The sequence below is a fragment of the Phasianus colchicus genome, chromosome 12 (assembly GCF_987193195.1).
Source record: "Phasianus colchicus chromosome 12, bPhaCol1.hap1.1, whole genome shotgun sequence".
NCBI classification, from domain to species: Eukaryota; Metazoa; Chordata; class Aves; order Galliformes; family Phasianidae; genus Phasianus; species Phasianus colchicus.
This window is the reverse complement of record NC_143447.1, coordinates 16,151,031-16,177,460: the sequence shown is the minus strand read 5'-3', so window position 1 is coordinate 16,177,460 and position 26,430 is coordinate 16,151,031. Positions and strand designations below refer to the sequence as shown.

At 39.5% G+C, this 26,430-nt stretch overlaps 1 long non-coding RNA gene across 2 annotated transcripts in view; it reads left to right on the top strand.

Annotated features, from left to right (window-relative positions):
* Positions 1-26,430, top strand: part of LOC116225577 (uncharacterized) — a 267,476-nt gene that overhangs the window by 11,561 nt on the left and 229,485 nt on the right. The window lies entirely within an intron of this gene.

The following is a 26,430-nucleotide window of genomic DNA, read 5'->3' as shown; positions in this document are numbered from 1 at the left end:
GTGGAACATCACACAGTCCCCTTCAGCTGGCCAAAGTAATTTCAATTTCAAATATCTTCATAAAGATGTGCAAGAGCAGAGGCTTGTCTTGTTGTTTTAGTGCCTAATTTTCTTGACTTGTAGCTACAGAGGATTTTTGCCTGTGTTACTGTAACTTTTTTCTGTACAGAATCAAAGTTTTCCATTCCTGCTACTGATTTTATTGCCTAATGCTGGGCAATACTCAGTTATCTTTATCTCATCTTGATCTATGCTTTTTATTTGAGTTGCAAAAGACCACAGCCACAATTCAGCCTAAGAAGATAAACTAAAGTAATTCAAGCACAGTGAATGGTTTTATTCTCTTGTGTTCATACTTTCATAACTTACTACTTGTCTGATCCGTTTTCAGCTGTAATGTACATATAATCAACCTTTTCAGAGTTCTCACAAGAAAAGCTTTTGTGGACTGTGCAGTAATCAGTATTAAAGGCCTTTAAAATGGTGGAAGTCAATGACACTGGCACATTGTCCAGATACATTGTTGTTGATGATGCGAACTGATATTGCTGTGAAAGACCAATTTCATCTCAAAGTTCTTTCGTCTGTGGTGATCACAACATTCTTCACATATTGTTCTTCAGAACTGTGTAAGTTGGTACACACCTGATATTTCATTGTAGCTGTGGATTTTTTCCTGCCCTTTCCCAGAACAGCTGCAAAATGGCTTAATGGCTTGGAAAACCATCGAGTGCTTTAGCCCATTAATGAAGCCTCTTCTGGCACCATTTTACATGGACTTATATGTATTATGAAGTTGGAATCAATGAAGAAAGCATCTTGCTGCATGAAGATGCTGATCATGAGCACCATTGTGTCACTATTGGAGTTTAAATCTTAAGAGAGTGACTATTAAAAAAAAAAAAAAGCAAAAACAGTGAAGCTACCAAATCTGATTTTTTTTCTAGGAGGGCACTGTCCTACTTCATGCCTAGTTAAAAACATAAGAGATTTCAAATCATTTAATGTTAAACTTGGGTATAGATGCTTCAGTGTGTGGAACTGCAGGGGAAATAATCATGTATTTGTCTCCTGGTTTTTAAATGTTTATTTTTGACTAATTTCAGGTGACTAATTTCATTTCAGAAATGAGGTCCTTCAACTTTTAGTCACCATTAGCATGTAGTTCTTAATGGTCTCTGCTGCTCAATAGCCTGTTGATTCAACTTGCAGTCAAAATGTGGATTTAATACTGATGTAGGGAACATCTGTGCATCACCCAAAAGTTGCCCCATGGAGGAAGAAAACACTAACTGGAGTCTCTGGCTCTGATTACTTTCCTCTTGCCCTCAGGGTGTCCAGCTGCTGAAAGACAAGTACTTATTAGTTTCACCACTACATGAAGCAGATTTGAAGACAGTTGATTTTTTTGGGCACCTTTCTGACTAGAATACCAACTGGAAGGGCTTACAAAAGGTGGCATTCAAAATGAATTGCATCTGATGCAGATTTCAACCTTGATGTTGTCCTAAAGCATATTTGGTTTGAAACACTACTACTTTTTAAACTAAGTCAGAGCTTGTTTGGTGCAGTGTTTTTTGTTAGATACCATAATAAGGTAGGAAAAACCAGACAGTTCTCAGGCAATGGAAACCTTCCTTATGTCTGAAATGCAGCAACAAACTTGGCTAAATGCAGATGAAAACAGTTGTCACATGTTAGATTTATTGGTCAGTTGCAGAAATGTTTGATACCCTTGAGAAGAAAATAAATTCAAGTATACTTTTCCAATCTTCTTATTTGTAGCTTGCTTAAAATAAATAGTAAACTTTTTTGTTTTTCTTTTCTCTATTCTCTTTGAGGAAAAAAAATTTGGATTTTTTTCATCGTTTTCCTTTTCCTTTCCTCTGCAGTCCCCATCCTTCTCCTTTTTTTTTTTCCCTTGGTTTTTGGATGAACTCTTCCAGATCTCTAATTCTGGATAAGTTACAGAAGGGAACAAAGGAAAATTGAAACTCTCTAAAGTGGTTGAGCTAGTTTCATTTTTCGTTCTGCTGTTACAAGTTTTCCAAACCAAACTGAAATTTTGGATATCATTCACTTATTCAACCAAAGTAACAAAAAGAAAAAATGGGAGAAAGTGGACGGGGAACAACAAAAACAAGTCCATCATTTGCAAAAAAAAACATGTAAACAGTGGAAAAAACCAACTTATTACTCTTTGAATGTTTAAAGTAGAAAACATCTGAGTTTTTACTTTTTTTTTTGTGTAGAAGTTCTTCCATTTTTTCAGCTACTCTGCGAAATCTGAAGACCTCAGCTGTTTTCATCACTAGTGTTGCTGTATTTCTACTTGTCTTGGATCTTGCTTTTACAAGATGCTATCGCTGCTGTGCTGTGTCTCTTCTGAATTAACTGGGCTTCTCGGCTGCATACTTTAAGTCTACATGAGTCAAACGTTCATTGGACTCATCAGTCATCAGCCCCATATATCACTAATGCCAACTATGATACTAAGATGACTCATGTCCTAATTATTTTGAATAACAAGTGTGCTCTTGTGATAGGACAATATGATTTTGCTTGCTACAGACTGGATCAACAGAAAGTGGCCGCATAATGCAGGCTTGCAAAACGATCAGGAAAATGCATGTTGGTACAAAATTGTTCACTTTTCCTTATTTTCATAAGGATTTTTTCCCAGTAGTTCCACTAAAAGCTGCTCCCCCTTCCCTCTGTACATAATAGGTTCTTCAGGTACTTGAAACTTTAAACCTGATAATAACATACACAGTTTTAAATTACTTTTATGCAATTGAATTATTTCAGGTGTGATGTGCTATGAAAACTAAGCAGGCAAAAAATCCACCAAAGAAGTTTTTTGATTATAGTTTCCTTTTTGATCATCCAAACCTATAATTCAATCGAACCTCAATTATACTACTTTGTGTCCATTTTCTATACCTGTTAATAAACATGAGGAGAAGAAATCTGAGGCAGACTTGATGAGGTGGCCATCCAGTTGGCGATCATCATACAAGAGAAACTTTAAAAAAAAAAAAAAGAATCATGGGGGGAATGTTTGGACTATAGAATAAAGTAGTTCAGTTGGAAGGGGCCTAGAAAGATCATCACTATCTGATCACTTCAGGGCTAACTGATAGTTAAAGCACATTATTAGTGCTGTACTGTAAATCACAGTGACTGGAGTGGGGACATATCCTGTTCAGAGCATGGCTTATGATGAGTGGTATGAAATGCTTTGGACTGCAACTGCTTTTGCTATCCTGGTTTAACACCTCAGTGACTCAACACCCTGAGAATTTGCCAAGAAATAGGTGGTGCTGATATCTGGTCTCCTCTGGTCAGTCTCATACAAATATCCATGCTAGCTACTTTAAAGTATCTCTACGCTGTTCATTCAGGGCTTCATATTTACAGCAATGAACATGGAAGCTGTAGCAGAAATGCTAAATTGTGGCCTGAAGCAGTGATTGAGCACCTGGTGGGAAGGCAGGGCCAACCCAGGGGAGCTCAGGTGCATGTAATGCAATGCACCTGTGTGACTGGATCCTGGAGCCAGGATCCATCCTTTTCCAGCCCTCATTTAAGGGCTGGCAGTGGAGGTGAGGGGATCTTGCTGGAGATCCTTGCATAAACGAGGCCTTCTAAAGGTAAGCAGTTTTTCTTCCTTTGTTTCAGTGTCCACAGTTGTTGCATTTGGGCTTGTTCTGATTTGCTGCAACCTAGGGTTGTGCTGCTCCCCTATTATTGCTGTACTTTCCATCACATTATAGTATTACAGCGATACAGAAGGCTGCCTCTCAACTGTGATTTTCAGATGTTATAAAAATGGCTGTGTTACAACAACCTCTATGAAATTCATTGGCCAAGAAGAACACCATGCAGTTGTTGCCTCCACCTCCAGATCTTGTAGCTATGTGTTAACGGGGGGGAGGGAGGATTGCTTGGTTGCAGTTTTGTAACTGGTTTCCCTAGTACTTGAAGAGCAGATGAGCAAAGTTCTTCTGAATTAGTTTATTTGGAAGTTCTATTTTTTGAGATGTGGAGTTGTCCAGGCTGTCCATGTTGTAGGTGGGTGACCATGAAATTTTTGACAAACAAAGCCTGAAGTCCTCATCAGTGGAAAAGCTGTTTCTGAGACAAAGTTGCATTTCTAAGCTCAAATGGAAAACAAGAAGGTAAAATGTAGAGGAGCACGTGGACCACACAAAATGCAAACAGCTAGCTGATCTTTGGCCTGATCCAAGCAAATGCTGTTGAAATCATTGAAAATATGCCAACTGTCTTCTGCGGGATTTACAGCAGGTTCTAAGTTGGCAACTGTCCTTTCTTGCAAACAAATCCTCACTACTTTTACATTTTAGACTTGTAGTTAATCAAGTTATTGAAACAGTAACAGAAATGTCTTTGGTGTGAATGTGTTTCTCTGTTTCTTTTCTCTGCAACTAATAATGTTGCCACAGAAATCACTCCCCAAAAAATTCAAAGGCCAGTATTTAGATAAGCAATATCAAAATGCTTCAGCATTAAGCTGTGATAAGTATTTCCTCCTGTTTGTTGTAAGAAAGAAGGTTTTACACAAGCCATGTAGTCTTAACTTTCACCAAGTTAAATAAAGGCTTAGTAAAGGATTTTGTGCCCTTTTAACCCCCAATAACCAGAGTGCATCCTGTGTGACCATTCATTACGTATGAAATGGCTGTAATTTATACCAAATGGGGTAGGTGAATTCAAACAGAAAGATACCGTCAATGATAAAAAGATAACACTTCTCTGTAACAGATGCTTCATTTTATGATGGAAATGGGGAAGCTGAATGCTGCAGGTGCTGGGCTGACACTAGGCCTGTGGAGAATCATTAGAGCCTCCTCAGAGATCTAGGTTTACTCTGTGTTTAATCAGCCACAGTCAGAAGAAATGGCTTCATTTCAGCTTGATGAGAGCCAGATTACAAAAGGAAGATAGATGGCCAATAAGGTTCATCACTATAAGCATATTGTCTTAATTTGAAGAAACAAGCTGGCATTCTGTGCTGAGGAAAAGTGAAGTGCAATATGGCTAATATCAAAAACTAGTTATTTCAAGTCTCTGCTCCCCACAGTGGAAAGTATTCTGGCTGAAGTTCGACTAAAATATTAAATAAAAAAAAATTACATATGCTACAAATGACTGCATTTACTCATGAGATACTTCTGCTTTGAGTTCCGAAATGCTGAAACCTATCAATGTAGATTTGCTTTGGCCACTTATGTATATCTACAACTATTATAAATATGTTTGTACAAATACACAAGTGGAAAGGTTTGAATTGACTATCGATGAAAAATTCTGAGCATAATATGAACATGCACTGTCTAAAAGGGTCACGGTGTAGCCATCTATCATGACTTCCCATGACAGCCAAGGGGACAACGAGGCTGTCAGCTGGGGGCTTGCTGTGACAGAGGATGAGACTTTGAAATAAATAAAATTACAAATTTAGGGACCTGGACCAGAGAATCTGGTCACACAAAAGACAAAACTAGAGATCTCTGCTGCACGAAATGCATGATTCATTGTTATTGCTTTGTGCTATTCCTTAGTGTTGGCTTTTGCCTCTTGTGCATAGACTGACTTTTTGTATAAACTTCAGTGCTCTCTGGAAGAAAAAACTCTCCTTCAAATTAGGAGAGCTCTCAGAATGAGAGTATTGGGGCCTAACGTGAGGATAGTAACAATATAATTATTACTGTTTATTTTACAGCAGAATCCAGATGGTTTTATTGAAGTTGGTATCAAGCAATCTACAAATAGATGCAACAGTGATTTTTCATTCTGTTTTGAATTGTGAATCCTTAGGATTTTTCTCTTCAATAGTAAATTTAAACATCCTGGCAATGGATACTTTTCTGAATTCTCACAGATCTCTTAAAGGAAGTCGTGTACCCTGGGGCTGCACAGACCACTTGGGCAGAGCTTGGGGAACAAAACTGCAGAGAATTTTAATCATAGTCGGGGAAAGCCAGGGGCTAAATTTGAGTTAAACTGAGAATGGTAGTAAGTGAATCCATGTCTCAAAAGAAGTGGTGGGATAAGTACTTGATCCACAAAACCTTGGAAATTAGTATTTCCAGTACCTTGCTTGGTTTTGGATCAGGCTCCGAGGAGTAAGAAAGCAGGAGACTTTATATGAGAAAGACATGGAAAGCTGAAAGCATTAAAAGGATGTGTTAGCAAATGCTATCGTGTGTACAATTTTGTAATTGTAATGAACATTGTAATGATTTTCTATGTGTGGAAGAATGAGAGTTTGGTGGATTGTTTTGATGGGTGAAACTATGGTTAATTTATGGAGTTTGGGAAGCTTTGAGAATAATACTGCCTGAGGGAGAAGTGGATAGTCAGGTTTAACTCAGGACAAAAATGAATGAGAGGAGGGAATGGTTATGGGTGGCTTGACTTGGAAATGCCTCTGGGTTAAAACAAGAATTTTGTGCCTCAGTGCAGTGGAAGAAGAGGAGGAACTGATAAATAATGTGAAACATAAGCGTGATACAGCCAGAAGAGCTGGCCTTTAAGTTGGTCTTGAACAGTATTTTTAAGAAAGTCCCAGAGGATATTGTGCTTTGTTTAAGGCAGGCTACAGCCTGGTGCAGTCACCATGGCAGAGGAAATGGGAAAAAGACGAGCAGAGTACTCAGAATGAGTGCTCCCAGTTAAATAACATGCTATGCAGGGTAGTAGTTTGCTTTTGGTTTTGTCCTGACACCAAGAAGACCACTGGTGTTTTTGGTTTTTCTTATGTGCGCTTCTATGAAAAAAGCTCTTTTTTTTTTTTTACCATCTTTCTTTGTTCTAACTTTACCCATCTTTGTATGTTAGGATGAAAGTGAAACAACTCCTACTGACTTTACAGGTCTGAAGGGAATTAGGAGTTTGACTCATCAAAATTATCTCTACTCCCACACTATTCTTTTTCCCGAAACACCGGAGAAACACGCACTTCTTCATCCCTTACACACTTTCTGATGTCTATTTGGAATAAAAGCAGAAAAGCAAGCGGCCACTTTCAAACAGCTCAGGCTACGCACATCTGTGTTTCTGCTGTACCTGCTGCCCAGCTAGCCCAAGACAGCTCGAGCTGCTGCCTTATTTTATGGCTGTACTGACACAATCCTGCAGTGAACCATGCGACCCCAGAAGTGTTTAGAAAGGTGCATTTGTGTAGGGGAGACTTTTTTTTTTTTTCCTCTGGAGTAAATCAGAGATTCCTAGATAATCTTGCATGAGCACGTTATTGACCAGTACCTTTCCATAGGCAAGAAAGGCTGTATTTTTCAGAAAATGATACACTGAAGCATTCACAAAGTGGAGACTTAAGAAGCTTAACAATTGCTAGGAATATTATCATCAGCTATCACGGTAACATTATCCAGCCATTCCCACCCACAGATACACATGCATGCACACTGGATCTCAGCTTAGAAGCCTTGCAAGTAAGGCACTGTAGGTGTGTGGTCCTCATTGTGTTTAAATGTTTGAGGATGAAGTGAGCAGGAACATCTTGCATGCACCAGCTGAAAGAGGGCTGGGAGAAGCAGGGGGTGGATTTCCCTGGACAGATGATAGTTTTCTATCCTTCTATGTGCTGCCAAACTACCTCAGCTGGGGGGTGGGGAGGGTGTGTGTGTAAACTTTTTTTTTTGTCTCTGAAGAGCAGTTTTTCTAGTGTTTTTGGAATGTATCAAATGCAGTACAATTAAACAGGAAAAAAAAAATTCCCCGGGCTCTTCATCCACCTCCTTTCCCCTGTCAAGATATTGCTTAATTTAAATGCTGCCAAAGTTAATAATGAAAGACAGCATCCTCCAGTGTGTCAAAGAACAGTGCCCAAGCAGAAAAGCATGAGTGGCTTTTGCACTCCTACCTTTACTCAATTCAACCCTGGAAAAACCACTAGGTCCAGTTCAGGGTTTATCAGGAGTTCAAATGGGCAAAAATAAGTGACCTGAAAAGAGCAAAATTGTTTAAGAGCTCAACACCTTAGCCAAGAATGCGATGGTGCCTACATGATAAGGTTATAAGTGCCATCATGTTTGTTAGCCCAGGTGTATGTCACCCACAGATGGCCCATAAAAATGAGCTGCCTCGTAACAGTGTCTGCTCCTTATCAGAACTGATGGAAAATTGAGTACAGTTCAGGTTTTGTGAATGTAACCACCAGGGTTTTTGGGGAGGAAGAAAGGAAGCTGGTGCTTGCTGAAGACCTTTAGATTGAGGGAGGTGACAGTGGTGAGGGCAGCCTCTGTTTTCTCCCTCCTTCCCCTTCCCACAAATGTGCAATGAGCAGATAAGCAGTGCCACGCGTGGTTTTTTTCCTAAATGCAACTTTTTTCTTTTTCTAAAAATAATGTGCATGTGAATCAAAAGGGGAAAAGAAAGTAATGCCTTAAGATACAGAGGAGCTTATTAATTAGTTTGAGGCACTCTCAGTACTCCTATAGATGGAAGGAGTGAAAGCATAAGAGATTGATGTGACGTTTTTGCCATTGCTGGGCCTGGGGAGCATCACTGGTGCGTGCAGTCCCTTTCCACCTGAACTGTCCTCTCTTGGTGTCATGACTCTAAAGCAGAGCTTGGGTCTGCAAGAAGTCACTTTAACTGTTAACTACCTTGTCCTTGTGCCCCTGCTACCAGTATATGGAGCAAGGGGAGTCTGGTGCTGGTAACTGAGCCCACTTCAGCAGTTACAGGAAGGACCTGTGGCAGTGCCTGTTCTACTGGAGTATTTTGGTTCTGGGAAAGGTTATTTCTTTTCTAGTTATGGCTGTAATCTCTGCTCTTCTCTCTGTGGAAGATACGCTTTCAAAAATAAAAAAGCAGGAAAATATCCTTAGGTATTCCTAAGTCGTTAATGAAAACAGACAGGTTGCATCTCTCTTGTGCAGCAGCACCAAGAACAGGTTAAACTTCTCTTTTCAATGCACTCAGTGTTCTTATGCTGAGGATGGTCTGAATTCCATCTGGCTGTAACCTCTCTCCCCTAAGTACCTACTGTTGTTTATCAGCTGCATGTTTTGGGCAGTTGGTAGTTTTTTTGTTTTGATAAGAGTATAGTAGCCTGGAGAACAGTGAGGGAGGAGAGAGAGAGTACTGAAAGAAGACTTTTGACTTCTGGAGCTAATTACTCAAATAAGATTAAATCATGCATAGCTTCTAGAAAGCAGTGAACGGGAATGCCTTGTTCAGTCACCCAAAGGCCACATACCTGCTTTCCTGCTGTTTGTCCCCTCATTTCTTTGCTAGGTACAGCGAAGAAAAAAGGCTGATAATTTATGACTCCTATTAATACAGGAGGCTGAATGCGTTGACAATATGTCAATAATTATTTCTGGCAAGACCTTAATGATATGGTAAGGGTCTCTGTAGGATGACTCATTTTACCAGAAGACAGATATGTGTGACCTGAGTTTTATGACAGATGTCAAATATATCGAAATGTGGTGTGAGGAAGATTGTCTTATTGGCAAAGTAATGAGAGGCTGGAGGAAAGATTAATGTTAAGGCTGAATGGTGAGGTCCATCTCACCTTCTCCTTTTTTGATAAGTGATACTTATCAAAGGGGTTATCTTCTATCTTGTGTGGGCTGAAAGTGGGAGAAGTTTGGGAGAGAAGTAACAATAACCAGTGTGACATCTTAAATTGGATGGAGTGATCAAAAAATCAAAAATACTTTGAAGGGGAGGGAATTTCTGGAGGGCTTTGATAAACGTGATGGTGCTGGGGGAATAGCCAGTTCACCAGACAGTATGGCTTAAATCTTTCAAGGTGACTGCTGTTGTGACAACTTAAGTGGGTCTTATTTTCAGCAGGTGCTAAGCCTCCCACCTCCTGAAAATCAAGCCCTCGTGTTTCACGCTGCCTGCTGCAGCATGGAGATTAGCTGCTGCCTTAGGAGGAGAAAACTGAGCAGCTTCTTGTCCTGCAGCGCTGAAACAGCCAGGACCTCTTGTTAGACTTGGTCCTTGTGCTGCTGGGATGCTGTTCTGGTGCACAGCGCTGGGGTCTCAGTGCCCTTCCAACCATCTGTGTCTAGCAAAAGAAATAGATCATCAGTAGGCTGATGGTTGGACCAAAATGACCTTAGTGGTTTCTTCCAACCTTAATGATTCTATGAAATATCAAATGCTGTACACAAAATTCAGGCCTACGTGAAAAACCACTTCTTTTGTACAGATTTATCCTCCTTCCGCTCCTTGCTCCTGCTAGAAAGATGGTGAGGAGTTGCCTACATGGGTAGCAAAGGAGAAGGCCCAATGGCAGCAGGGAGGATATCTAGACTAAGTCCACTCTGCTAATGCTCAAAGGAGAGAACAGTCTGTTCCCTAAAACAGCAGCGTTACACAGGAAGCCAGCTTTTAGAGAAAGCCTTTGTTGCAATGTGCAAATATTTTTCCTGGTTTGTGTAAGAAAGCCCCTTTTGATTGACACAGGTGCTTTGAAGTAATAACAAGGTCAAACCTGAAAAAAAATTTATATACTTTGAATAATTGAACTGTATTTTTAGCCCTCATTTTGTGATCTGTGTCATATATATATATATATATATATGTATGTGTGGCTCATTTCCCTGTTCACCAGAGACACTTTTGCCATATCCAGGTTTGCTACCTAGAGGAGAAGCACACAGGCACTTGGTGAGCCAGAGGTATCTCTTGACTTCTTTCAGCACAAAAAAGCTTTGTGGAGTTCTTCTTGCCTCATCTTTTTCTTGGAAAGGTCACGATTATAATTTCACCACAAATAGGACAATTTTCTTTCATTCAGCTTTAATAATGGCACAAATTTAACTATATTGTGCTAGCAGGCACTGATATATTAATTAAAATATAGTCTAATTATTTACCCTAGTTAGTTCATACAAATCTCAGTAGTGTAATCAGTGGACTCCCTTAAGGATTTTTGCTATCGTCAGCTGTAGAAATGGTTTGTCTTTTATACTCTACTCAGGAGAAGAGTTGGTTTAGAGGTTTTTTTACCCAGCCACTAACTTTGTGGCTGCCATGGTGCAGGTCCAGGTGGGGAGACTGTGCAGCCACAGCCACGTTGGGCAGTGCTAATGGGTGGGTTAAGCCTTCTTTCTGATTTTTTGGTAAATCTGTGCCTGTCATTCAAGGCGTGATCAACTGAGAGTTAATTGAACTTATAGTGATCTCTATGTCCAAAGCACTGCATGAATGTTAACCTTTCATATATGAGGATAACAGCAGCTATTGTATGAATTGAATGAGTGAACTGTGGCAGTGGGGTGAGGTGATTCTTCCAAACCTCAACTTTGAGGATATTCCTGACTTTGTGCTGATTTCTCTATGGTACATTTGGCCACACGTAGCCAGAGTGGTTTCTTAGAAGTGGTTCTCTGATGTTCTTCAGTGCGAACAGATGTGGAATGATGTTTACACAGGAAAAATATTCAGCTTATTTCTTAAGAAAGGAAAGAATGCCTCCTGGCAGAACTGAGATGGAGTGCTGAACGATAGGCATCTGAGCCTTTATTAAAAGGACAAGTGAAGCTGATGTCTGGGCTGCAATACAGCTTGGGATGCCCAGCTTGTATATACTTAGGACTTATTTGCTGCCAGGTGTTCATTTTAAACACAGGCAGTATGAAAGTTGCAGATGGCTTTATTGGAAATGAAGAAAAAACATTGACATCAAAGAGGTGGATGAGATGAGGCTGGGGAGGACTGAGACCGACCTGCAACCTGTGACTCTGTGAAACTCAGTAGCATCTTTTTTCCCTTTGGCATTCAGCCACGAGTGGGTAAAAAAATCCTTAGGTCTTATTTGCTTATTTGAAAATTATAATGCCAATACCTTCTCACTACACTTTTTCTTGTGTTTGAGAAGATCAAGCAGGCGCTGAGCAGACAAAACTGCATCACTTAAGCAACTGGGGGTAGACAGCAATACAACTCCATGCAGTTCCTCATCCATGCCTTTGGTATGTGTTTAAAAATGCGTTCTTCCTGCTGTTGAAAAGAGGGTGATCCTCTGTGGGGTATTGAGCACTGAACCTGAGTTGTGTGTTGGCTGTGTGAGCAGTGTGGGTAGCACCTGTAAACCAAATTCTCTGCAGGAGTTCTGTCCTTCCTTAATTATACACTTCCTGCAAACAGTCCCTAAAAAGATCAGTCAGGAATTAGCATACAGGCTGAAGAGTCAGGCTTCTCCAGTGAGATACTGCTAGACTACCTAAAAACCTGTCTTAAACAGCAGCCTTCAGTGCTCCTGGTAGCACAGCCTGAATTTCTTTGAAAATCAGGCACCCTTTAAGCACATTTTTATCATAATATATCCAAGATAGCGTTTATTACATTTCTTATCCCTGTTCTACTTCTGGTTTAACCATGTGTGAACCAAGCTAACGCGATTAGACACCTTGTTTTTCACCAGTCATTTCTCTTTGCAGTCTTCCATAAAGTGCTTCAAATGAATTTTAATATGTTGATGGTACTTACTGAAGAGATTCATATTCATAATAAATACCCCTTAGAAATAATCTTCAGCAAATCCCTTTGACAGAGGAGTCAGGGCTGCTAACGACAATAACTACTACAAAATGCAATTTGGTCAATTACTTTAATTAAATTTCATTCTGTAATGTCTTCTCATTTATATAGTAAACTAATAGGGGAAGAGTACATCATCCTTATTTGCCTCTGCTTAAATGTCCAAAACTGTTTCCTTACGTTTTGTTTTAACATTTGCAGCTCTCCCAGCCTCACAGAACATTTGAGATAATTACGGGTTTTACAAATAAAGCTTATTCTTCACCAAGAAAGGTTGAGACTTTCTTTTGAATATGCCTTCATAGAATAAAAGCCTTCACTTCGCAGATCCTAATCTGGTATTTACAGACTGGCTGAGTTTGGATGGTGCCAGCATTCCGGCATAAATGGTAGAAGTGTCTACATTTCATCGAATGCTTTTTTTAATTGTATTGTTTGAAATTGGAGTAAAAAGGAACACAGCTGTCTAGAGACTTTGGTAGCATACAGGTTATAATGAACTCATGAGAAATAACAGCGGCAGTCTTTTTAATGTGCTTTTTTTTGCACTGAATAAGGAATTTTACACTGTGGGCTACGTTCTCAGCTGGAGTAAATTGCCGAGTCTCTGGTTTCCTCACTGTATGACAGTAGTTCTGAGCTCCTCACTTAGAAAATGTGAACCCTGCTTTTCAGCAGTTCATAGAACAGCAGAGGATCTGGCCTGGGTTTGTTGTGGTGTAATAGTGTGTAAATATTAAGGTCATCTCTTATCTGGAAAAATGCATGAATTAAGCTAAAATCAGTAATTCTGATCCCACCCCGTATCAGTAAAATCAATAAAGCTGTTTCCATGAGCACTGTGAATATTCATGTGAACAATTGTAAGACATACGGGGCTGGGATGGGAGCATGTATGTCAATTTAGTGACAGTTTTAGGGACAGTGTTGAGCTGGGGATCCCTGCATCTGTTGGTGCCATAATTCTTCTGCCACAGTATTAGCTGCAAATAAGGCTTCAAAAGGGAGAAATAGCTCATCATTATTGTGTGGTAAAATGTGGAGGGATGGAAGGGAGCAGCCCTTCTTCCTAAGCAAATGTATTAGATGTTGAAATAGAAACTTCAGTTTTTTTCCCCATGGTTTCACTGAACTTCTGCAAACTGTTGCAGTTTCTTTGGGGGGAGGCTCTCAGGTTCTCCGAGGCTGCCATAAATTTTGTTGGGAAGATGAAACCCTACAGTGCAATTAACTCCAAAAGTGGTACAAAGCAACAGCACGCAGATACTGGGCTGCAGTGCTTAGCACTTAACTCTGAAATTCTGATAAGCCCTATCAACTCCGGGTTGTGTTTAATGTTCACTCCTGCTTATATACTGGAGATACAACCTAGCGGTCACAGTGTTAACACTCCCCAATATCTATTACAATTAGTTTTTGATTAAGAGGCCTTGCATGGCTTTTGAAGCCTTTTATGTTGTGTCAAATGGCTAGTGATGGAGTGAGATGCACAGACACCTCCCAGTAACAAAGCATCTTGTAAAAGGTTTCAAGTGAACTATTTTATCATCCTAATGGAAACCAGATGACTCTAACTCCCCCTTTAATTTCAACTATTTACTGAAGAGTCCTTGTTTTGAATTACTTAAAGATTTATTCCAAACCACTATCTCATGCATTAAGAATCACTAATAACAAAGCCATTCTGAGCAGAGCAAAGCTTTTAAAGAATGTGACTATGCCATTGCATTTATTCTTAAGTTTAAACCATGGTTTTTTTTTAATGGCTTTCACATTTTCTATCTCAGTTTATTTTCTTGGGGGTTTTATTTTTTTTATTTTGTTATTTTTCTCTCTTGAAATGCTGAGCACATTTCTGCCCAGACGTTTCTGTTCCATGCTGCACTTCCCTGCCCTGCTGCCATGGTGGTTGTGCTGGGATTTGGGTGGTGGGACCAAACCCCTGCACGTGTTCCCAGCCCCTTCTGTCTTTGTCAGTTCTCTGGAGAGCATTTATTTTGGATTTCCTCGGTGTGTTTAATAGAGGAAGAACTGAGAAATGAGGAAATAGGGAGGAAATCTTTTCTGCCAAGCTTGGTTATTTCTGCTGAGTGGTAGAATTTTTGGAAGACAAAAGTTGTCTCCTCGTTGGCTGATGGCTGCAATCATCATGCCTCTGCAGCTCTCCCCAAAAACACAGGGGGATGCCCACTGCCCAGTTCCTCTGCCCTTGCCCCACTGCTTGCTTCACACTTATCCCTTCCTCCATACTACAGCACTCTGCACTGCTGCAGAGGAAACCCTGAGAGAAGTGAGATTAACGGGATTAGCAGTGCAGAGTCAGTCTCCTGGCCTGGGGTGTGGACCTCCCCATTCCTTTGGAGTCTTGCAGAGACACAGAAATTAATGCTCTTAATGAGCATGGCCACAAACTGGTTTTCATGGCTGAATGTGACACTGTTATTTACATCTGCCAGTATTGTACCGAGTTCTCCTGCTCCCTGCAGACACTACCATCTATGATGTTTCAGGCAACGCAGCTGTAATATTCTTTTGCCAAAGTGCCCTTTGACTCAGACTGTAAAGTGCTTCAATATATATATATTTTAGTGGCATTAAAAGGATTAAAGAATAGTATAGTTAATTAAATAAAGATAGATTTTTTTTTTAAGGTAAATTTATGAGAATAGATACATGTTAGGAAAAAAGAGGGTGAAGAAATACAGCTATCCAAGCATAAGAATAGGTTATATATTAAAATGTAGTCATTAAATGTCTTGTGGAAACTATAGCTGTATTGAACAAGAAATTTGGACAAGCAGAAAATGCTTTACTTCTAAAAACATTAAGCAGACTTTTCTTGCAATGGATATCAATAACTATTAACCTTTTGAGACCATGAATCTTTTGAGTCCCAGAAACAAGCAGCTAACAAATCAAACACCTACTCCAACTGGAGAGCTCTTCATCCTTCACAGAGGCTTCTACTGTGAGAATACAGATTTTAAAAATCTAGATCAGAGACCTTCTGTACCAGCATTGCATGTGAGTCCTGACCATGTAATGGAGGGGGGAAGAGAGTGAAGTGTGTCAGTGGGATCGAGCCTCAGGTGATTCCAAACAAGATGCAAAAATGTGGGGCAGAAACCACAAACTAAAACAATTACCTGCTTAAGAGGTAGATTTCTCAACATCAATAAGAAAACTTTAAATCAGTATTGGTAAAAATTAGGGAGAAAGAATCTTCTGCCAGTGTAACATGAGTTTTCCATTATTGTTCACATCTGTAGGCCCACAGAAGACTCCTGGTTTGCCAAATCCATTATCAGTAACCTCTCCTGTTACATCATGAACATTCCTCTTAATACATTTTCTTAGGCTTCCCTAATATGTTCTCTCCTATTGTTCTGTTCTGACTTTATCTTTTAGATGATTTGAGATGTTATTCCAGTTTTACTGCTGTGCTATCAGAATCAACATGATTTTTGTGCACTAGAAAAGGGTAATACTTGTCTGTAGTGTGAGTACCATGATGATTATTGTTGCAGTCTTTGTAAATTTTACTCCCTTCTAATCTGCAGTTCTATATGCTCTGTTCTATATTTGCTTAAATAATAATTGAAAGAAGCCAACTAATTGGTGTCCGTTGAATTTGGCACTATGAATACATTTCAGGAGAAATACGACTGTTCTCAGATCTGGCTGCCTTTATTTCCTAGCCTCTGTCACCAGGGATCCATTTACAGTCAACTCTGCTATCACTAACTGTGGACATAGGGATGAGACCTGACTGCTTGGTTCTGTATCCATAGTAAAACCTGTTACCCGCAGAACTTCAACACCTACCATTAATAATTCCGATGTTAATCAGGAAATAAAGGCAGAGCTGAAAAAGAAAGCTTCCTTTGAACTTACAAGCCAAACAGAATTGAGGAAAAATAAATGTTGCTTTTTAGAAAGTGGGAGACAAATGCTGAGACTTTACTTCTTAGGTGTTGGTAAAGCTTCTACAACTGGCACTTTAAATATAGTTTGCTTAGAATCTTTAGACAGCTCTCACGTTTGTTGATGGAATGTTAAATCCAAATATCCATATATTTTAATATTTTAATATGTTTCTAGTAATGAACAAAGAGAGCAGCTATCTTTTTTCTTTCCTTTCTTTTCTTTTTGCTTTATATATTTGGGGACAAAATCAGTCCTTTGAATATTTTATATTCTGTGGAGTTGTCAACAAGACAGCATCAGTCTGAGAATCAATTGCAGAATGAACAGCTGTGCAATACTTTTTTTTTTAGTGATTCAAATAAATTTACTCTCCATGAATTAAAAAATCTGTTTACAAGTAGAGGAAGAGAAAGAAGAATGAGAAATTAATGCCTTAAAATTAGGCTCTTCTAGATTTCGTTTTCAGATTCTTTTAAATATTCGTTCTTGCCCTTTTAAAAATTATTTCTATTAGCTATTTTCCTAAGCCTGCTCTAAACTGCCAGTTTTCCTCTGTGTTAATTATTAATATGACCTGTTTATGTACCAGTTATCCAGCTAACCATTAATGTCTGTTTACTCATTGATGACCTTTGCTACTACATGCCAGGCTCTTGGCCAGTAAATGTCAACATTTTTAATAACCTAAAAATACTCTTCATTGCTTAAGATTATCTACCTATTTTTTCTGTTATGATGTGGAAAAAAAGAAATTAAATACCAATTATAATTCACTTTCATAAAAGGCCATTTCAGCCAAGTGGCACAAAGTAAAAGAAAAAACCTGAATGTTCTTTGCTTCTAGTTGTGTTTTGAAATAAATTGCAACAGGGTAAAAAGTATAGTTGCATGATACTGGAATAATAAAATGCTTTTAAAAAAGAATTACCCCAAGTTAATCTCCAGGACTTTTTTCTTCAAATTTTCAGTATTAACCTGAACTCAAGTAGGATTTCTCTTTCAGGTATTTTTCTAAGGGGGACACAACTGATTTAAAGCTGAATATGGTGACACTAATTTTTACCCATGATTACAAACTTCATGTATTTTTAATTTTTGCTGATCAAAAGTGCCTAATTTAAAAAGACAAGCAGTAGCCCACGATGAAAAAGTATCTGAGGGCACTTCCCACTCAAATTGATGTGTAGGGTGGCCTCATCCAATCTGCCACTGAGATAAGTGGAGCAGGCAGCTTTCTTCTTCCTTGGTCTACTGATATCCGTTTGTAAGAGGAGCCTTGAAATATTATCTTTGTGATTACAATTTGCAGGCCTGAAATTGGCTTCTTATTGAAATATTTTCAAATATTAACATCATCTCAGCTATAAGTAATGGTAATGGCATTTACAAGGATTGAAGCTTTGATATGTATATATAGGTATATGTTCACATTTTCTTGTTCATTGGAGTTCTAACTTCAGTAAAAATTAGGTTTTTTTTTAGTTACAGCCTTGAACACTTGCTGTGACTGTCACTTCATGTTGAATTTATCATACAGAATGTAAGTAGTAAGGCTGAGGAACAATCTGTCATAAACTATTGTATCAATAATCTCTGAAGGAGTTTGTTTTGGTCCTGGGTGGGAGGTAAGCTTTCTAGATCCCTCCTGTTGGCTGCACAGACCATTTGGGCTTAGTAGTATTGTTTCAAAGAGATTTGGCTGAGCTGTAACACGTTTGTAACACGCTACTGTGCAGAATGGTTATACAGTACTTCAAGCATATAAATGCCTTTCAGGTTTTCTGTACTGAATGATAACTCACCTTGTCTTTCTCAGTGAGGTAGGTAATAAATAGAAATCTGGACTGTAACTGAGACATTCTGACTTAGTTAGATCTTCTGGTGTCCTGAAAAAGACAAGTAGACTCAATTACTATGCCAGCAACTACATAAAGATTGTCAAATTAAATCCAAAAACCTATGTTTAAATAACGGTATGACAAAACCTGAGAAAAGGCAAAAATATCAAGCTCTTCTGACATTTTGACCTGAAGTTACAGCACTGTGGGAAAAAAGAAAAATGCTCCTTAAAGCATGCATTATTATCTTGAAAGACTGAGGGGCAGGACTTGGTCAAATCCATCTTAGTTTAGAGACGTGGACAAGCAGTGCTGGAGTCATGAATCCATTCAGCAGTCCTGCCTTTTTATTGAGGTAGTCCCTGAGTTTATTTGATAAATATGTACGTGTATGACTAAAGGAGAAAAAGAAAAGAATATATTACGTTTTTTTTCCTAGAGTCTTTCAACCAGCACCTTAATTAAGCTGCCAAAAGCCATGTGAGTTGGCTAAGTGTAATACTGAATTAGCGTCACCCACCACTGATGTGGAGCTATCCCAAGGTTCAAGCACAACAGCTGTCTAATGGTGTATAGTGACACTACACAACAGGGTAGAAACTGAAGAAGTGTTCCGCATCCGATTGAAACTGCAGGGAGACCTGAGAGAGAATGTAATTATTTCTGTTGGAACTTCTTCAGAACATTGGTTTGGCACCCCAGTCTTGCAAAGTATGCTGTAGAAACTTTAATGAGCTGCAGTTGTGGAGGGTAGGCTTTCTTTTTGATATCGTTGAAAGACAACAACTCAGCACACCTTAGCGCGAGGCTAGGAAACAAATTCAGTGCTGACTCAGAGGATGGTGAGTAAACCGGAATCATCAGCACCATTCCTAAGCAGAAACCAGGTCTTGGAGGTCTCTCATCTAAGACTGACCTTGCTTGACACATCTTAGCTTGTGAGACAAAAGAGAAGGCTCAAATATGATATTCCTCTAGGAAGTGATGTTCTGCACTTAGGTACAAAGCAATGACGTATTTAATCAGGGCTTTCCCCCGGCTCGAGGTGCTTATTATTTACAGTGAGCTGTTAAAATTTCCTAGATAAATATGTATTCAGAGTCTTTCCAAGCTATATAATGTGCTCTGTAGATCAGAGCAAGTCTATTTAAAATTGTTTTTTTGGAAACACAAATTATAATTTGATAGACTGGAACAGCTCTATTGGTTTCATAGATAGCTGGGCATTTATTTTCCACTATAAAGATCATAATATTTACCCAATGGACCAGAACAGCTCTTTCTTAGCCTTTACTCCCTCTATTATGCCACAATTATTTAAATACAGTTTCTACATGCATTACTTATGTTCTACCTAGTGGATGGGGATCAATTGGGTGAGTGAGTAAAAGGGGCAGAGGTTGTCTTGCACATCCCATCATCTTCTTAAACACTGTTTAAAGATCTAGATATAATAGGAAGAGATTAAGAACTGATAGCTTCCATGACTATTTTTATTTATAATGTATCATTCAGTTCTCTATCTCGTTCAGTGGGAGAGTGGGTTATTCAGCCATGTGTTCTATGCATTGCAGGTGGGAGATATTTTAAATGCCTAAATGCTGACAAGGTGAGTGGTTAGGGCATGATTTCATTATATACACGTATATATAGTTATATATGAAAGCACAAGAATAATTTCCATGATTATTACGTTCTTGCTTTATTTGTGTATAACTGCAGAAGGCAGGAGTATAAATCCTTGCCACAGGGGTGTGCATTATCTTCTTATTTATTTGTGGAGAGCCAGCAGAGTGCTTGATACCATATGGGCCGCAGCAGAGGAAACACTTCTTCAGAAGTGCTTTTCCTAGTGGCACAACAGAGAGGCTACTACTGCGGACATTTCCTCATGTGTGGGCAAGGCTACTTTAGATTTTCAAAAACCTGGGAATTTTTACCCACTGAAGAAAACTAGTGACTATCACTGTCATCATAGGGCATTGCCTTGGTGCTGCAGGATGCTAAATGATGGCCATTTATGTGTGTTTTGCATGCCCTTTCATATAACTTAATGTCTGATTTCAAAGAGCTGTTTTATCTGGCATCATATTCCCTGATTTTGGACAAGGACTTCTTCCTCTTCCTTTAATTTCTTTTCTTAATTTATTTTTATAATAAAAAAAATACAGAGCACCAAATGTCACCACTGTAGAACCAAGAGCCATGCCTATCCAACCCATCTTATCTTGTAGTGAAAGATACAGTCTACCAGCTTGCTTCCTCTCTAACTTAGTTTTTTGGACTTTGTGTCTCCCTTAGCACAAGGTATGTCCTTACAGCTGTCCATTTGCAGCCATGAAAGCAAAGGTAAAGACCATTTTCAGTGTACACGTTTGCCCCAATTTAAGAGGGAAACCAAATATATTGCAGGCTGTGATTGTGTTTTTTGCTTACATGCGATGTTGGCTGAGCTGCAGGATGGTTATACTATCGGGTTTCTTGCTTTTTACATTGTAAACTTTGTCTAGCTCTGTGACTCCTTTCTTTCACAGCCCCTTTCTTCTTGCCCTGTCAGCAAGTTCCCTGTCCTCTCTCATGTTCTGCTTGTGCCTCCCCTTGTTCAGCTGGTCCAGTTCCAGCTCCACTGCAGGCCTCCAACAACACAAAGTATTTTCTTTCTTCCAGAAAGCTCATTCTGATTTATATCCCAGATGAGCTACTTAAAAAGCGTATGAACAGTGAAACCCAGTTTGGATTTTGGAGTTATACAAAGTTACAAGAATTGAAATTTCCTGAAGTTTGGGAACTGTCTAGTGTGGGGTCTGAGTCAAAGGAGTTCTCTGAGCTTGAGTTCCTAAGCAAAGGGTTTTTCCTCGTTGGAAAAGCAATGGATGAATGTCAGATGTTTAATCTGAATTGTAAAGAGTCTTTTTTTCCTCTGGATAGATATGGTACTGGTTACGTGATTGGTATATGAGCAATCTAACTGTAAGCTGCTGATAAAAGGCATTTCTGGCCTTAGCTACATATTCTTTGTATCTAACCTGCATTTACATTACTTTCCTGGCCAGATTAACCTGACCAAAAGCTACTGTCTTTTTTTTTTTAATCCCCCCAGTAGAAGTAGACAATACACCACAATGAGGTTGAAGTAGAGGGAAGGGGGAAAAAAAATGAATCCCAGCAGCCCCAGAACAATGGCAGTTTTCATTTATTATCTAGAAGTCATGTGAGTTTTAAAATCACCAACTGTCGTCAAGAGAAGAATGGAGGTAGGTGCTTGGCAAGGAAGATGCTGTCTGTGGTAGCATAATATTCAATTTACCACCAGGGCTAACTGATTTCTGAAGCAACAGGAGAATAAGTGAAGTAACTGATTTCTTGCCTCAAAGGTAATATGGTATCAGAATTACTTCAGCTATGCTCAGTTGTCTTCTTATTTCTTTTTATTTTTAAATAAACAAAACTTTCCTGATTGTATTTTAGTCCTTGAAAAACTAGAAGTTCTTAAATCTGTCTCAGGACTATATCATGAAAAAAAGTATTTCTTAGTGTATCGAGGGTGCAAAGAAAAAACCTAAAATACATACCCACCAAAAAGCACATTTTGCTGTCTGCCTGAGGTCACAAACAACCTGCAGCAAAATCTAAACTGCTCTTCTGGTATTATTGTATTCTGTCCTGAAAGCAGCATAATTTTCATGAACTTTTTGTTGGGGTCCTTGCAGAATGAGCTGAGGGCATCAGGTTTCCTTAACATGACCCTGCCCCATTCCTATGCCTATATATTGTCTATTTAGGGAAACATTCCGCTGCCCTTGCTCATGCTGAGCACTCCTGTAGATATAAATCATTATGCTGTGGAAGCAGGCACAATTCAGCGTGACTAACAGACCCTTCTGTGCTGATGAACATTAATGGATGTGGCATCATACATGTTCATAGAGCTGAAACCGGTGGGACAGCTGGAGTAAAGTGCTACTCACTGCGAGTAAATGTAGCATCTCCTGAGCTATGGATAAGTAACCTCTTTGGGATGAGGATCTGCCAAATTATAGAAAAGCACTTTACTAAGCTTGTTAGCTTAAAAAAAAGTCTTACACATTTATGCCAATAATCACACTTGAAAGGAACTGTAAGAATCTTAAGCCAACAAATATAGAGGTGCAGGAGTGTAATCTTACAATGTGAGATTGTCTCTCTTGACGTAATTGTCAAGCATAGTGAATAAGGGGTCGTTTTTAATGCTCAGAAAGTGGTTAAGTTTGACAAACTTATATATTTTCCAAAACAATTTATATTTATTAATGGCTACTACAAAATCCACTTGCCCATGGTCAGGTGAAACTTGAAGGTGCTGGCTTTCGTAAGTGCTGAGAGTCAACAATATTAAAGTAAATAGTGGAGGATATTCCAAGGTAGTATTAACACATTGATTTATTGATGATTGCACAATGGGAGGTTATCTTTTGTTAATTGACTCTGTAAATAAGCTCATAGGCGTCTCAAGCAAAGAAAAAAAATCTATTGCTACCAGAAAGTCTACAGAGTGTGATAGCTGCAACACTCCATAAAGTGTCTGCCACGCTGTAAAACTCCCTGTGTCTGCATAATGGCTGGGGGATATTCCTAGCAGCAGTTCTAGCAGGTGCACATGTATGTGTGGTAGTGACATTCAGAATGTTAGCATGGACTGATCTCTGTGTGAAGCAGTGTACCATGGATTGTGTAGAATAGGACAAACATAGTACAGGGAGTGACCATCATTTTTGTCATCTCAGACTTGAGGCCAAATCATTGCTGGTTTATTGAAGCTAAGCTACTTGATACCTTCCTATGGAATATTTTACAGGTGTTTAGATTGTCTTTTGATTACTGACCTTACCCTCCACCATGTTCTTTCTGTTTTGAGTTGAACATTGATCAAACTGGGTAGTACTGTTACCATGTCCTTCTTTTGTTATTGTTTGCTTTAATAAGTTTTTGGCCATAGCAGGAATACTGCTTACCAGTTGTTAAGTGTTTGTTCACTCCTTTCTAACCTTTTTGCTTGAAGGCAGTGGAGACAACTTCACAGCTTGCTTTTTCCCCCACTTTGGTTTCCATTTTCCTCTCAACAGAGTTTCTTTCCTCCTTCTTCCTCCCCCTCTGTTCTTGTTCCCTACGGTAATGCCATTCTCACCCCATTCTGACCCACTACTGACAAAGCCATAGTCAATCTGAATCCTACTGTGAGCAAACATAACTTCTACTTTTGCCTGACAAGAGCAGGTAGGCAAGTGGAACAGGAGTACTTTGGCCACAGAGCTACTGTGCAGGGACAACCCAGGAGTGCATTTTCAATCCTGATCGGTTAAAGTGCCATGAGCTTTCTTAGAAATTGGCTGCTTCGAGCCAGTGACCCTTATGAATCACCTGCACTGAGTCACGCTCCTTTCCCTGTCACATCAACAACCTCAGTGTACGAAAACCAAACAACCTGTGCCACTTCTCTAGAAAAGTACCCAGGCTGTGAGAACAATGGCTCTGCTGTTTCCTAATCTCAATAACAATTAAGATATCAGATTAATAGGATCTTTAAATGCCTTGATGAATTATCATGGAATGCTTTCTGTTTGCATTACTATAAAGCCTATCAGTACCTTTAATATTAAATAGCACAAGGGAATATGAAGTTGCAAAAAAACCCAAGCGTGAAGTCTTGCTCTAAAAAAAAACAAAACAAAAACAAAGCAAAAAACAAAAAGCAAAACAAACAACCCCTCCCCCTCCAAACAAACAAAAAATGTGTTATTTCTTGCATGTCTGCATTCTGAAATTTCTACTTGATGTCACCAAAGCTATCGGAGAGGACAGAAAATTCCCTTCCTTCATTAGATGTAGTTTCTTTTTTTTTTTTTCTAACCTCTCTCTTGTTCCTCAACACAGCATTGCATTCAGTGGTTCACTTAGTGACTGTAATCCCCTTGGTTAATAGGATTTTCGTGCAATTCCTATCCTTTAACTTGGCATTGGAAGCTGGTTTGCATTTTGTGTTAGGTAGGTAAAGTGCTATCTGCCTGGGAACAGCATGACAACCCATCCTCCCAGTATTCCAAGTAGTAATCCTTGGAATTATCCTGGATCAAGCAGAAGTGAAGTCCTCATGTAGAGGACTCAGATTTCTCTGCTGGGATCGCGTCTCATGCAAAGATTAAAGGCCACATCCACAAAGATATTTAGGCTCTGATAGGAGTGAGGTGCCTGAAATCTTTCATGGGACTGGCCCTGACTTTGTTTTGCACACCTGTCTGACAGCCAGGTGTCAGAATGCTGACTCCAAAACTGATGGGCAGTGCCCACTGATTCTCTTTAAAACAGCTGTTGATTTTTTTTTTTTGTTTTGTTTTTTTAAAAAAAGTTATTCTGGGAAGAAGCTCTGTCTAAAGAGAACCCCTTTTGAATCCTTTTTCTGGGAGAGAATAGTGAATTTCAGAGTTTTTTACAGCTTAGGAGATGAAGTTCTTATTTTTCTTTTCAATCACCTGATCTGTTGTGACTTATGTGTGCTTTGTGACACCAAAGTGCTTTTCCATTCTTCATTCCATCGCTTGGGGATCTATAAAAAGAGTGGCTGTATGAGGGATTTCTACGTAGACTGTTTTGTTCCTGTCACAACCCCAGGAGGATTAAAGTTGTGGAAGCATAGAGTTAGGCTCATACTTCCCTCTTTCCAAATGCCTGGCTCAGAGATAATGGCCTTTGTTTAGGAAACATTAGTATTTCCAAGGCAGGACTTGGGATGAGGTGCTTTCACATTGCCTCTCCCCCTCATATTTGGTGTGCTCTCTCTCATATGAATTCAGTAACTTCCCCGTAATCCAAGCCATTCTCTCCATTCTCTGGAAGCATCAGTGACTCTCGTTTACGTCTTTGCCACCTTTTCTAGGAATGTGCTCATTTCATTGATCCCCTATTTCAGAGCAGCAGTTGTCCCTGCCATTATCCTTGACCTAATCATAGCATTTAGGGATCTGCATGTCTCATGGTCACAGATGAGCACATGGATAGAAACTGCCTTGCAGACCTTACCCATATAGCTTGCTTTAGATCCATGAGAACAGCGCGCGAAATTCCTCTTAGGTCCAGTTTCTTCTGAGCTGCCAGGGCCAGGATAGTTGTACTTCATAATCTGCTGGAATGCTTCTTCGCTCGCTTGCTATAGCCAGTCCTGTGGAGGAGAGAGGGGGGGAAAGGATGTGCTGCAGCCCTAAGATCAGATGTCGGGCACAGGTGCTGGCAGTAGAGCAGCCTGTGGTATGAAATCGCAGGCTGGCCTCGTTCTGCAGACCTTCTGAAAACAGCCCGAGATTGTGTATCATGAGTTATGACTGTGATATAAAACTGAGAGCCTGAATGCATCTGTTAGTTAAAAATTGCTGTGAGAGCTTGGGAGACAGCTAGTGCAGTGTTTCAGTTAAATCTCAAATAGGGTGGCTCTATGCTATCTTCCTAATTAAATGCTCTCTTAGTTTTTTTTTGTTCTGCAAGCTAATTTTCACTTCCCTTCTTGCTCAAAAGCTGACATAGATTGGAGCTAGGGATAGAGACACCTATTCACCACATCAACTTTGGATTTGGATTCATATCTTGTCATCTTTTCCAAACATTGTAATGTTCTTCCACATGGAGCTGCCGCTTTCTGTCCCAGAGGCCGCATGTTTGGGGAAGAAAAGAAATCTCCTTTCACAGAGGCCAAGTTTCAGCTGACCAGGGACATATGTTGAATTAAAACCTGCATTATTTTTCTTAAATGGGCCAGGGCTGTATTATACATCCATACTTGCACTTCGCAAGCAAAGAAGGTACTTTGCAGATGTGGAGTATGTACAATCTTTTACACCTTCATTTTGAATTATGTAGTGTGTTTTTTCCTTGTGGTCTGGCTGCTCGTAGATGTTCTGCTGAATGTTATTTTGTCATCTGGTATCACAAGCGAAGTATCTGTTCCTGTTCTCATGTGAATGAATGCTAGACATCTTCTTGGCTTCCAGAGGGCAATGTCAAACCTACATGAGGAAGAGGTATAACAGCATTGGGTTGAGACACTCTTAAAAAGCCTCTTAAATGATCTGGGAAGGAGCATTCA